A 10,254-nucleotide genomic window follows, 5' to 3' on the forward strand; every position below is an offset into this window, starting at 1 on the left:
TGAGCAAAGCAGAGTCAAGGCTCTGAGAAAGTATGCAAAAGAAAAAAAGCCCACTTCACTTTTGCTAACTCAGTACTTTCCATACATTTTTGACCATGAGATCCTCTATTTCATGGAGCAAAATATTCAACATCTCACTGAGCCAGTGTTCCTCAGAGGAGAGTTCAGGAATTTGGCCAAGAGCTTGAATTAGTGAAGCAAAGAATGGTAAAAGATTCTAGGTGAACGAGGAGACAGAGATGGGAAATCATGGAGTACATGCTAGTGAGGGCTACAGGCACTTCGGTGCTGCCAGAGTATGACGTACAAAATGGAGAGAGGACTGAAGAAGCATCAGCGCAAGGAAGGATCAGTCCTATACGGCCTTGTCTGTAAGCTTGCATTTAACTGACTGGATGCAAAGGAGCTCTGACTCTCAGAACAGTAGGATGATGTGGTCAGATTTGAGGTCTAGGCAGATTGTGCTGGTAGTTCGGTTGGAAGGGGACAAACAAGATGAACCATCAGGGGTCTGCCTTGGTGTTTCCGTAGGAGAGGACAGTGTCTGATGAACAAGTGTGCATCAGAGTAGATACACTGCCATCCAGTACATTCCAGGCCACAACCTAAGCCTTGAGAAAATACTACCAAATTGATCTGAAAGACTTCTCAGCAGAGAGCTTGGTGGCATCGAGAGCAAGAGAGACCCATTGAGAAGCAGCAGCAGGGCAAATGGTGTCATGAAGCAGGTAGATGAGACAGAGCAGCTGGGATGGTCTCATTTCTCTTTGCTTCTCACTACTTTGCCATTTCTTTTCTTCTTTTTTTTCCCCTCTTTTTGGCCGTTCCACATGGTATGCGGGGTCTTAGTTCCCCAACCAGGGATTGAACGCATATCCCCTGCAATGGAAGTGCAGAGTCTTAACCCCTGGGCTGCCAGGTAAGTTCCTCCTCTGCGGCTTCTGGCACAAACTGGGGGCTCAGTAAATGTTCTTTGACTGAGTAAGCAAGCTGACTTGTTTGTTCAAGGTTGTTTACCACCTTCAGCAAGTTTACCACCTTTTCATAGAGACTCTCACAGTAAGAGCAGCTAAAATGAGATGCCCTTGGTTATTCAGGTAACAAAAGTTCCATTAAGTCCCAGCCTCAGAGGATCAGTTCATTTGTTAAACACTGAGAGTGAATTAGGGGGTCTGGGACTTTGGGGAGCTGTTGCTAGGAGCACAGTAGAAGTTCCAAGTTGGACCCTATGGTCTCCACCCCTCCCACCCAAAAGCTTGTATTGTCCCAAAGCATTCGTTCTTAATGATCAATCCTGAGTATATTTCAGGGGAAATTTAATCCATATGGTTTTGATTCATTTACACTTAACTCATCAGAACACCCTTTTTCCCCCCTGAAAGAGTTTGTTGCCATTTGGGAAGCATTTTCAGATGTGATAAAAGCCTTTAAAACAATTCCAGTGAAAAGTCTAGGAGTTGATCATGAGTCAAATATGTGAGGAGGCTGAGGGCCTAGTCTGGGCTTTCTTCACTCTAGTTCAGAGATGGATTATGTTGGTCACACTTTTCTTCCTTGATCTTGGAAATAGAGTAGATTAGAAAAAGGCGGAAAACTTGGGGAGGAAGACCCAAGTTGGAAGCAGTGTAGAGCATGGAGATGAAGTCATGAACCCCAGCCTTCAGGAGATGGGCACTTCTAATCTAGCCATCTCTCCATGTCTAGTTCTTGTAGCCTCACTCACCTTGATTGTGACAAATGACTCCAAACCCTGGACCAGTAGATGCTTACAGTGGACATGCTTTTGGGGGGGTGATAGTTCTGATCCTCCCATCTACATATGAGAAGTCAGAGAAGCAAGACCAGAGAAGCAAGTGACTTGCTAAGGTCATGTGTTAGGTTTGCAACAGCATAGAGCCTAAAATCGGGTGTCCTAAATCCTACTCTGCACTTTCTCTTCATTACTGCAGACATGACCCTGCCCTAAATGTAGCCAGCTGCTTAACACTCTCCTCTCTCTGTTCTCCTTAACATCTGTTGAGATTTACTATGGATCCGCTCACTTGAAAAGCTCTGTGTACCACGTTAGGAAGTGCGACCTTGGGCAAGTGACTCAACCTCTCTTAGCTCAAGAGTTAGTAAACATGGTGGTCAAGGCTGGAAGCCCTGAGCCATGCTGCCCAGGTCTAAATCCCAGCTCTGCCACTTACTAGTTGGCTGATCTTGAATTTGTTACTGACCTTGAGCAAGTTCTGCCCCTGAGTTCCTATCTCACAGAACCGCTGTAAGGATGGATATTCTTACTATTTCAGATAGTCCTCCATGATGATCCAGTGATGTAGCTACTCTCATTAACACCACATTGCAGGTGAGGGGAGTGAGACTTATGACAGTTATGACAGTCACCCTAGGTAATTGGCAGAGCTAGAATTCAAACTCAGACCTTACTGCCTCCAGAGAAGCAGGTCTCAGGGATTTATTAGATAATGTTGTAGGGTGTATTTGTTTACTTTTGTTTGTTTTCTCTGTGACATAATGTAGGCAAATCACATCTTTTACATCTTTAATATCATAAAACAATCACAATTGCTATTAAGTGTCAAACACACCTCAAATGAAATTTTCATTGTGTTCTCAGCACCCAACTCACTGGTATATTTTGGGAATGTTCCATCAGACATGATGTTTCGGGTCTAAGAGAGGATAACTCAACTTGAACTTGCAAAAGCTCCAAAAGAAATGTATTAACTCACTAACTGGAAAAGACCACAGCTGAATCCAGCCACTCAGAAGATGTCACAGGAATCTCAGTCTCATCTCTTCCCTCTGCTTTCCTGAAGGCTGGCTTCATCTCAGGTGGCAGTAACATAGCCACCAGCAGAACCAGGCTGATGGGCGATCAGCCTAACAACTCCTGAGAAGGAGAGTGTGCTGTCCCCAGATTCCAGTGAAACTGGAGGACTGACTCTTTTGGTCTGGCTGAAGACACACACCCATCACTCCTCCAGGGCATAGAGCGTGGGGTTGGTCAGCTGTGGTCACATGCACACCCCCAGAGTTGGTGAAAGGAGTCAGTCCCATCCAAACCAGAAGACTAGATAGAGGGAAGGAGTGGCCCCCATGGGAAAACCCAGGATGTTATGCTGAGAAGGGGAATGGATGCTGGGCCGAGATAAATACCTGCTCTTCACTCTTGTTTTTGTTGTTTAGCTGCTAAGTCATGTCTGACTCTTTTGTGACCCCATGGACTGGAGCCTGCCAGGCTCCTCTGTCCATGGGATTTTCCAGGCACCAATACTGGAGTGGGTTGCCATTTTCTTCTTCAGGAGAACTTCCTGACCTAGGGATCGAAGCTGTCTTCTGTATTGGCAGGTGGATTCTTTACTGCTGAGCTCCCAGGGAAGCCCCTATATCTTGACAAAACGAGTGTTGAGAAACAAAAACGCTGTTGTGTGACAGTGTGTCCATTGTGACACCTCAATGGACCCAGCCCCTCGATCACCAAGCATTCTGGTGACAGCACTTGAAATTTCCTGTGTCTGAGAAGCACTTTCATCATAATTCTGCCCAGATGTCCTAGACACCAAGGCGGCAAGAAGAGGCAGCAGTAGCGCCTGTGTGGGGGCTGAGCCGCCATCTACCCTCCAGCCTGCGTTCACCATCCCTGGCCCTGCGGGTTGCTCCATGTCACTGCCATCCCAGGTAGGTGCAGGGCGATATTTAGAGACATCACTTTTTCCCTTCTCCCATGGGAACCTAAAAAATAGCCTTTCCCTCAGGGGTCTGAACAGGGTTGACTTCACCCAGGGTTGTCTTGAGACCATGAGACCTTCTTCCTGGACATCAGATGAGACAGCATGCTGTCAGAACAGCCCTGTTCTCAGGAACACCCCGTCCACAGGTAGCAATCTGCCCACCTCAGGCTGCTCACCCAGGGGCAGCTGAGGGTGGGCTGGAAGGAAGCTAATAGCATCACGCAAACTGGTGGAGTCACCATTTAATCATTTTCTAGCAGGCCGTGTTTGTCCACATGGGAGCCGATGGATGGCCTATTTGGACCAAATTGGCCCCTTGGCTCAATTCAACTAGCACTTAAGTGCCTCTTGTCAACAAGCTAAGTGGTGACTTTCTAGAAATTCCATTAAACCTCTCAGACAGCCTTCAGGATCTGCAATCAGGCTGACCCTGTGTGAGCCCAGCTCCAGCACATACTTGACATGTGACTGGGGCCTCCATGTCCTAATCTATAAAATAGGGATGTTGAAATAGGTGCCTATGTTCTAGGGCTGCCTGAGGAGACATATCGGGGCCAGTAGCTGTCACTCTGGGTCACTCCACAAAGGGTGTGGTCTTCCCTCCTCCCACCTCGGCCGGTTTTACCGATCTGACCGGCTGGCAGCTTGGACAGATCTTTCTCTGCTGCATAGAGATGGACACCAACCTGATCCTGAAAGCTAGGCATGGGCACACTGCCAGGCCGTCAGCATCGGCTTTCTCAACAACCCCTTCAGGTGGTGTGAAGAGGAGGCAGTTACCAGATGAAAAGGGGCCATTAATTAGCCAAACACATGCCTTAATGGGCACCCTGGGGCTAGAGGTGTGACTCCGAAATATAGATTTAAATATTTACATGTAGCTTTGACATCATGCCTTCTACATCTAATAATAATAACAGACACCAGGTACCAAACTAAACATGTACCCTCTTTCCATATCTCATTTAATCCTCACAACAGTTGCATGATGTCAGCATTATTATTTCTTTTTACAGGTGAGGAAACTGAAACTTGGAGAGGTTAAGTCAAAGATGCCACCATCCGCTGCGTGTGTGAAGAGTACATGTGAACAGCACACCCTGCTGGTGAGGGCTGCACAGCAGAAATAAGAGCCCTCATTTAGCATTTACCATATACCAGACAAGAGTCACATGTGTTAATTCTTTAATCCTCACCACCATCTCATGCAAAATCTCAGGGACTATACAGAGGCCCTCTCTAACTCATCCAAGGTCGACTGCTAATAAAGAGCAGAGCCTTCCAGAGTCCCTGCCAGAATACTCTGCACTTTGCCTGCAGAGCAGTTTTTATAATTGTGATTAATTAACTCCCCCCAGACAGTAAAGAACCTGCCTGCAATGCAGGAGACCTGGGTTCAGTCCCTGGGTTGGGAAGATCCCCTGGAGGAGGGCATGGCAATCTACTCCAGTATTCTTGCCTGGAGAATCCCATATACAGAGGAGCCTGGTGGGCTACAGTCCATGGGGTCGTAAACAGTTGGACATGACTGAATGACTAATACACACACACACACACACACACTCACACTATCCTCGCCCTGTAACTAGAAGCAAGTTCTATGATGGTAGAACGGTCATTCTTGTATCCCCAGGACACAATAGAACACTTGGCTCATAGTAGGGGCCGAATATATATTTATTGAAAAGTGCCTTATTGAATGAATGAATGAATAAAGAATCAGACAAATACCAGGAAGGATCTTAATAGCAAAAAACTGTCCACTCTTTCACCCCAATTGATTGCTGCCAGCATCCACTCTCGTGGGGGCAGGGTAGGAATCCGAAAGCTGGCACTGATGCCAGGCTGTGCTGAAAAAAATCCTCCAGAGCACATAAATTGAGGCTTAGAAGGGGGATGGAGGGGGGGATGTATTTTCTCAAGTGCTGCAAAGTTCCTTGACCCCTGCACAACATCTGGCCAAATAAGCATTTAGTTTTTCAGACAAACTAAGACAAACCAGCCAACATCCAAAGTGGCCACTGGCCAGCAGGCACTTGGGTTCAACACTGATTTTGTTGAAACAGCTGAATGCTCACCATGAAGCTCCAGCCCTTCTGCCCGGGCCCTCTTCTCTGCCGTCTCTGGCTGACAACGGAGCAGCCCAGGCCGGGACTCTTAATCCTCCTGAACGCGAGGGAGGTTGTACTCCTGACCAGGCGCCAAGGCAGCCCAGTGCCCTGAGAGGCGGCACCTGGGTAAGTCTGAAACATTCAGAAATGCTGCCATCTTGTGGCACCTTCAGGCGAGAGCAAGATGCTCTCAAGCCCCCTTCAACAACCAGCTCCTGGAAGGCACCTCAGTTCACGTTTTCTTTTGTCCTCATCCTTTTCCATCTTGACCTCCCTCCCCCTGCTCCAGGGTGGTAAGGTAACCAAGGCATGTTGCCTATCATTTGGGGATTTGGAGTTTTGCCTTTGGAAATGAGCATAACCAGAATGCACTTTAGAACTCCTAGGAGCTTTTTCAAATTCTTTTCTTAGGAGAGGACACTACACTGAGAGTTGGTGAGGAGAGTCCCTGGTGTGTCCCACATTCCCCTGGACTTGGCTTAGAGTTTAGGTCATGGAGGGTGGCTGTATCTGAGGCATCTTCATCCACCAGAGCTGCTTTATGGCTCTGTCCATGATCCTCGTCCACGGTGGGCGTGGGTACTTAGGCTTAGCTTCTGAAAGCTGGCTGGAACTTCCACAGAAAGATTTAGCCTGAATCTGAAAGGTCTTGCTGATCAGCAACCCTGGCAAGAGCCCCCGAGGACTCCAGGTAGAAAAGCTTCTTGCTGATTCCAAGAGGATGCTGTTGAGACAGCAGATCCCTCCCCCAATCCTCTAGCCTCCTGAATGGAAGAAGCACAGCCTTGACTGGGTGCTTTGAGGCTGATTCCTAGAAGATGTTACTCCAAACAAGGGTCGCATAGATTGTGCACGTTCGCATCACAAAAAGCATGAAGCAGCTTGTGCCCCCAACTCGCTCTGGGTGGATTATCTGCTTCAGGGCCAGCCTTGGGCAAAGCTGTCAAGAGGAAAATAATGATCTTTGTCACCTCCCCACCCTCCTGGAAGTTTTCAGATCTGTCGAGGACAAGCCCCTGAGGGAAGGGGGTGGGACACAGGACAGATAAATTTTGATGGAAAGGAGTTCTGGGTACAAGGTCAAGGATGCTCCCCAAGACGAGTGGGGAGTGGTAAGAGAGGCTGCTGAGCGCTGAGTTGAGGGGTTAGCATCAAAGAGCGGTAAGGGGCTGTGAAACTGACAGCAGAATCCTTTCTGCGGGGCTAAGTTGAAACAGGCAAGTGCGTGCTAAGTCGCTTCAGTCGTGTCTGACTCTTTGCGACACTATGGGCCATAGCCCACCAGGCTTCTCTGTCTGTGGGATTCCCAGGCCAGAATACTGGAGTGGGTAGCCATTTCCTCCTCCTGGGAATCTTCCCAACCCAGGGACTGAACCCACGTCCCTTTTGTCTCCAGCTTGCAGGTGGGTTCTTTTCCACTAGTGCCACCTGGTAAGCCTTAAACTGGCATGTGGGGCCTGGCTAAAAAGCTACAGACCACTTCCTGAGTGCAAGAGGATGTGGAACTTGTCTTGCAGAAAGGTGGGTGGGAAGGGGGCTTGCTGGTGCTTGCTGGCTGCTAAGAAACAGGGCAGAGGCACACATTTGTACATTATAGTTTAGCTGACTTCCCTTTCCCCATGTGCTGGCCAGGCCTGGACTGTTTTAGGTGATAAAAGAAATAACTCTGTCCCCATTTTAATGATGAGCGCATCAAGGCTCACGAAGAGTTCAGTGGTGTGGCCAAATGTTAGGGCAGTAAGAGGCAGCATTGGAGGCAGCCCACATTTATCTTCTGTGATGCTGTAAAAGTACCACAGAGTGACTGAAACAACACAAATTTAGTATTTTACAAGAGTCAGACATGGGTCTCACTGGGCTCAAATCGAGGTGTCAGCAGGACTGCCTTCCTCCTGGTCGGTCTAGGGTAAAATCCACTTCTTTGCCTGTTCCAGCTCCCAGAGGCCACTGCCTGCCTTGGCTTACGGTCCCCTCCTCCATCTTCAAAGGCAGCAGCATTAAATCTTGCTGACCCTTCTGTTGGGCACACCTCTGTCTGTCCACCGCCAGGAAAGGGTCTTCACTTTTAAGGACTAGCGGTGCCCACCCAGGTAATCTAGGCTAACCTCCCCATCTCAAGGTCCTCCACCTTAATCCCGTCTGCAATGTCTCCTTTGCCCTGTCAGGTGAGGTGTTCACAGGCGTGGGGGGATGAGGGTGTGGATACCCGCAGGGGCCATTATTCTGCCCACCGCGCGGTGATCTCCGTTCTCTGGTGCCTCATTCAGAGTGCTGGGGCAGACACCAGGCTGTGTGTCCCCACTTTCCCTCCACCCCCTTCCTGCCGCCCATTAAACATGGAGAGTGACTTCACCTCGGGCTACATCTGCTTCCAAACTGCTTGCACAGTTCTCGCCCAAACCCGCCATTTGATTCAGAAATTACATGCAGGACTAATTGTTGCTTGAGGCTACTTGTAAAGTGGGGATAGTTTATAACAAAAAAACCCAGCACAAGGCTTCGAGGTATGACATGAACTGTTTGGGGAGGGGGCAGAAAACACACACAGACACAGACACACAGACACACAGACACACACCATTTGAACCCAATCCTGCACCTCTCTCCCAGAACCCACGAAAGCCTGGTGAGGGGACAGTGAAGACACACCTTTAAAATATTTTTCTAAATCCAATAATAAAATGGAAGCAAAAGGCAAAGCAAAGAAAGCAATGGACTTATTCTGGAACATGATTATTTTTTCACTTGTCAAGAGAGTTTGAAGAAAAAATCAGCCAGAAAAAAGAAGTGAGGAAGAAGCTGACCAACTTGTTTAAAGATACGTTGGCTTTGAAAAAGAGGAATTTTAAAATTAGAAATGTTTGCTCTTGATTTTCCAAGTGATCCATTCAGGGTTAATCCCCAGTTGAGTGTGGCCCAGTGCCTATCTGGTTTACCTTAGTTGCCAGGTAAAGTTGAAACTCGAATCCAAATATCTTTCCTGAAAGAATCCTTTTACCTCTCCTTGTGTATGACTTGTAATCTTCCTAATTTTATTTGTAAGTGTTTCATTTCTACCTTTATATGTTCTTATTTCACTAGCAGCCACTTGACAGAGTTTGATCCAGTTCAAGTCATGTATAATATACAACAAAGGGGAGTCTTAGCTGGAGTCTGAACTGCTTTCCTCCAAAGATGTAAGCATATGGGAACCAGTCCCAGGGATCTGAGGACTCCCTAGCAGGAATCTATCTACCTGAAAGATGGGGGAGCCTCCTGGGAAAGGAATCATGCTAGAGGATGGGAGAACCGACAATACTGGAAGAGATGGGGACTGGTACTCCACGTGCAGGCTGTCACTCAGATTAGCCTCTGACTCACTCATCAAAGTGGACCTGGGTCCTCAGAGAAGCCTGTGACAGAAGGAAGTGAGTGGTAGCTCAAACAGGAGCACATGATGGTAAAATGGACAGAGGCTGCTGTACCCTTCCCTGACCCCAGCCCTGCAGGCGCCGTGGAGACCAGAGGAAGGTGGATGAAACTGCAAAATGAGAGGGGAGACATGTGGAATCAACCTCTAAGCAGAAAGAAGATGATGGATCTCCAGTTGAAGAGCAGGAACCTCCAAAATAAAACAGGGTCAGCTCCCTGGCTGTGGGAGAGCCTTTAAGCTTTGCCCTTTTCTCTTTCTCACATTGTCCTGGGCAGACCACAGGTCTTTATCTCCGCTGGGGGGTACAGCAGTGCCCACCAGCAGCTGCTGGAGGAAGCGGGTTAGCATCAAGCTGGGCTCCAGACTAGCCAGGGTGGTCTGACATCCTACTCAGTGGAGGCTCAGCTCCAGCTGAAAACCAGTCTTAGTCCACTTTCCCTGCCCTGTTCTGTGCTCCTCCTTCTCCTGAGAGTTCTCTGCTATGACAGCCCTTGAACAAAAATCCCTGTTTCAGGCTCTGCTTCTAGAGAACTTGACCTAAGACAGTATGGTAAATGGAAATGGATAAATAAAGTGGCAAAAATTCGTCTTAATAGAATAGTAACTGTGCATGCTTGCATGCCTGGAGAAGGAAATGGCAACCCACTCCAGTACTCTTGCCTAGAGAATCCTGTGGACAGAGGAGCCTGGTGGGCTGCTGTCCATAGGGTCACAGAGTCGGACACGACTGAAGCGACTTAGCATGCATGCATGCCTTGGAGAAGGAAATGGCAACCCACTCCAGTATTCTTGCCTGGAGAATCCCAGGGACGGAGGAGCCTGGTGGGCTGCTGTCTATGGGGTCGCAGAGGGTCGGACACGACTGAAGCGACTTAGCAGCAGCAGCAGCAGCATGCTTGCATGCCAAGTCACTTCAGTCCTATCTGACTCTTTGTGACTCTATAGACTATAGCCTGCCAGGCTCCTCTGTCCATGGGATTCTCCAGGCAAGAATACT

The sequence above is a fragment of the Odocoileus virginianus genome, chromosome 7 (assembly GCF_023699985.2).
Source record: "Odocoileus virginianus isolate 20LAN1187 ecotype Illinois chromosome 7, Ovbor_1.2, whole genome shotgun sequence".
Classification (NCBI taxonomy): domain Eukaryota; kingdom Metazoa; phylum Chordata; class Mammalia; order Artiodactyla; family Cervidae; genus Odocoileus; species Odocoileus virginianus.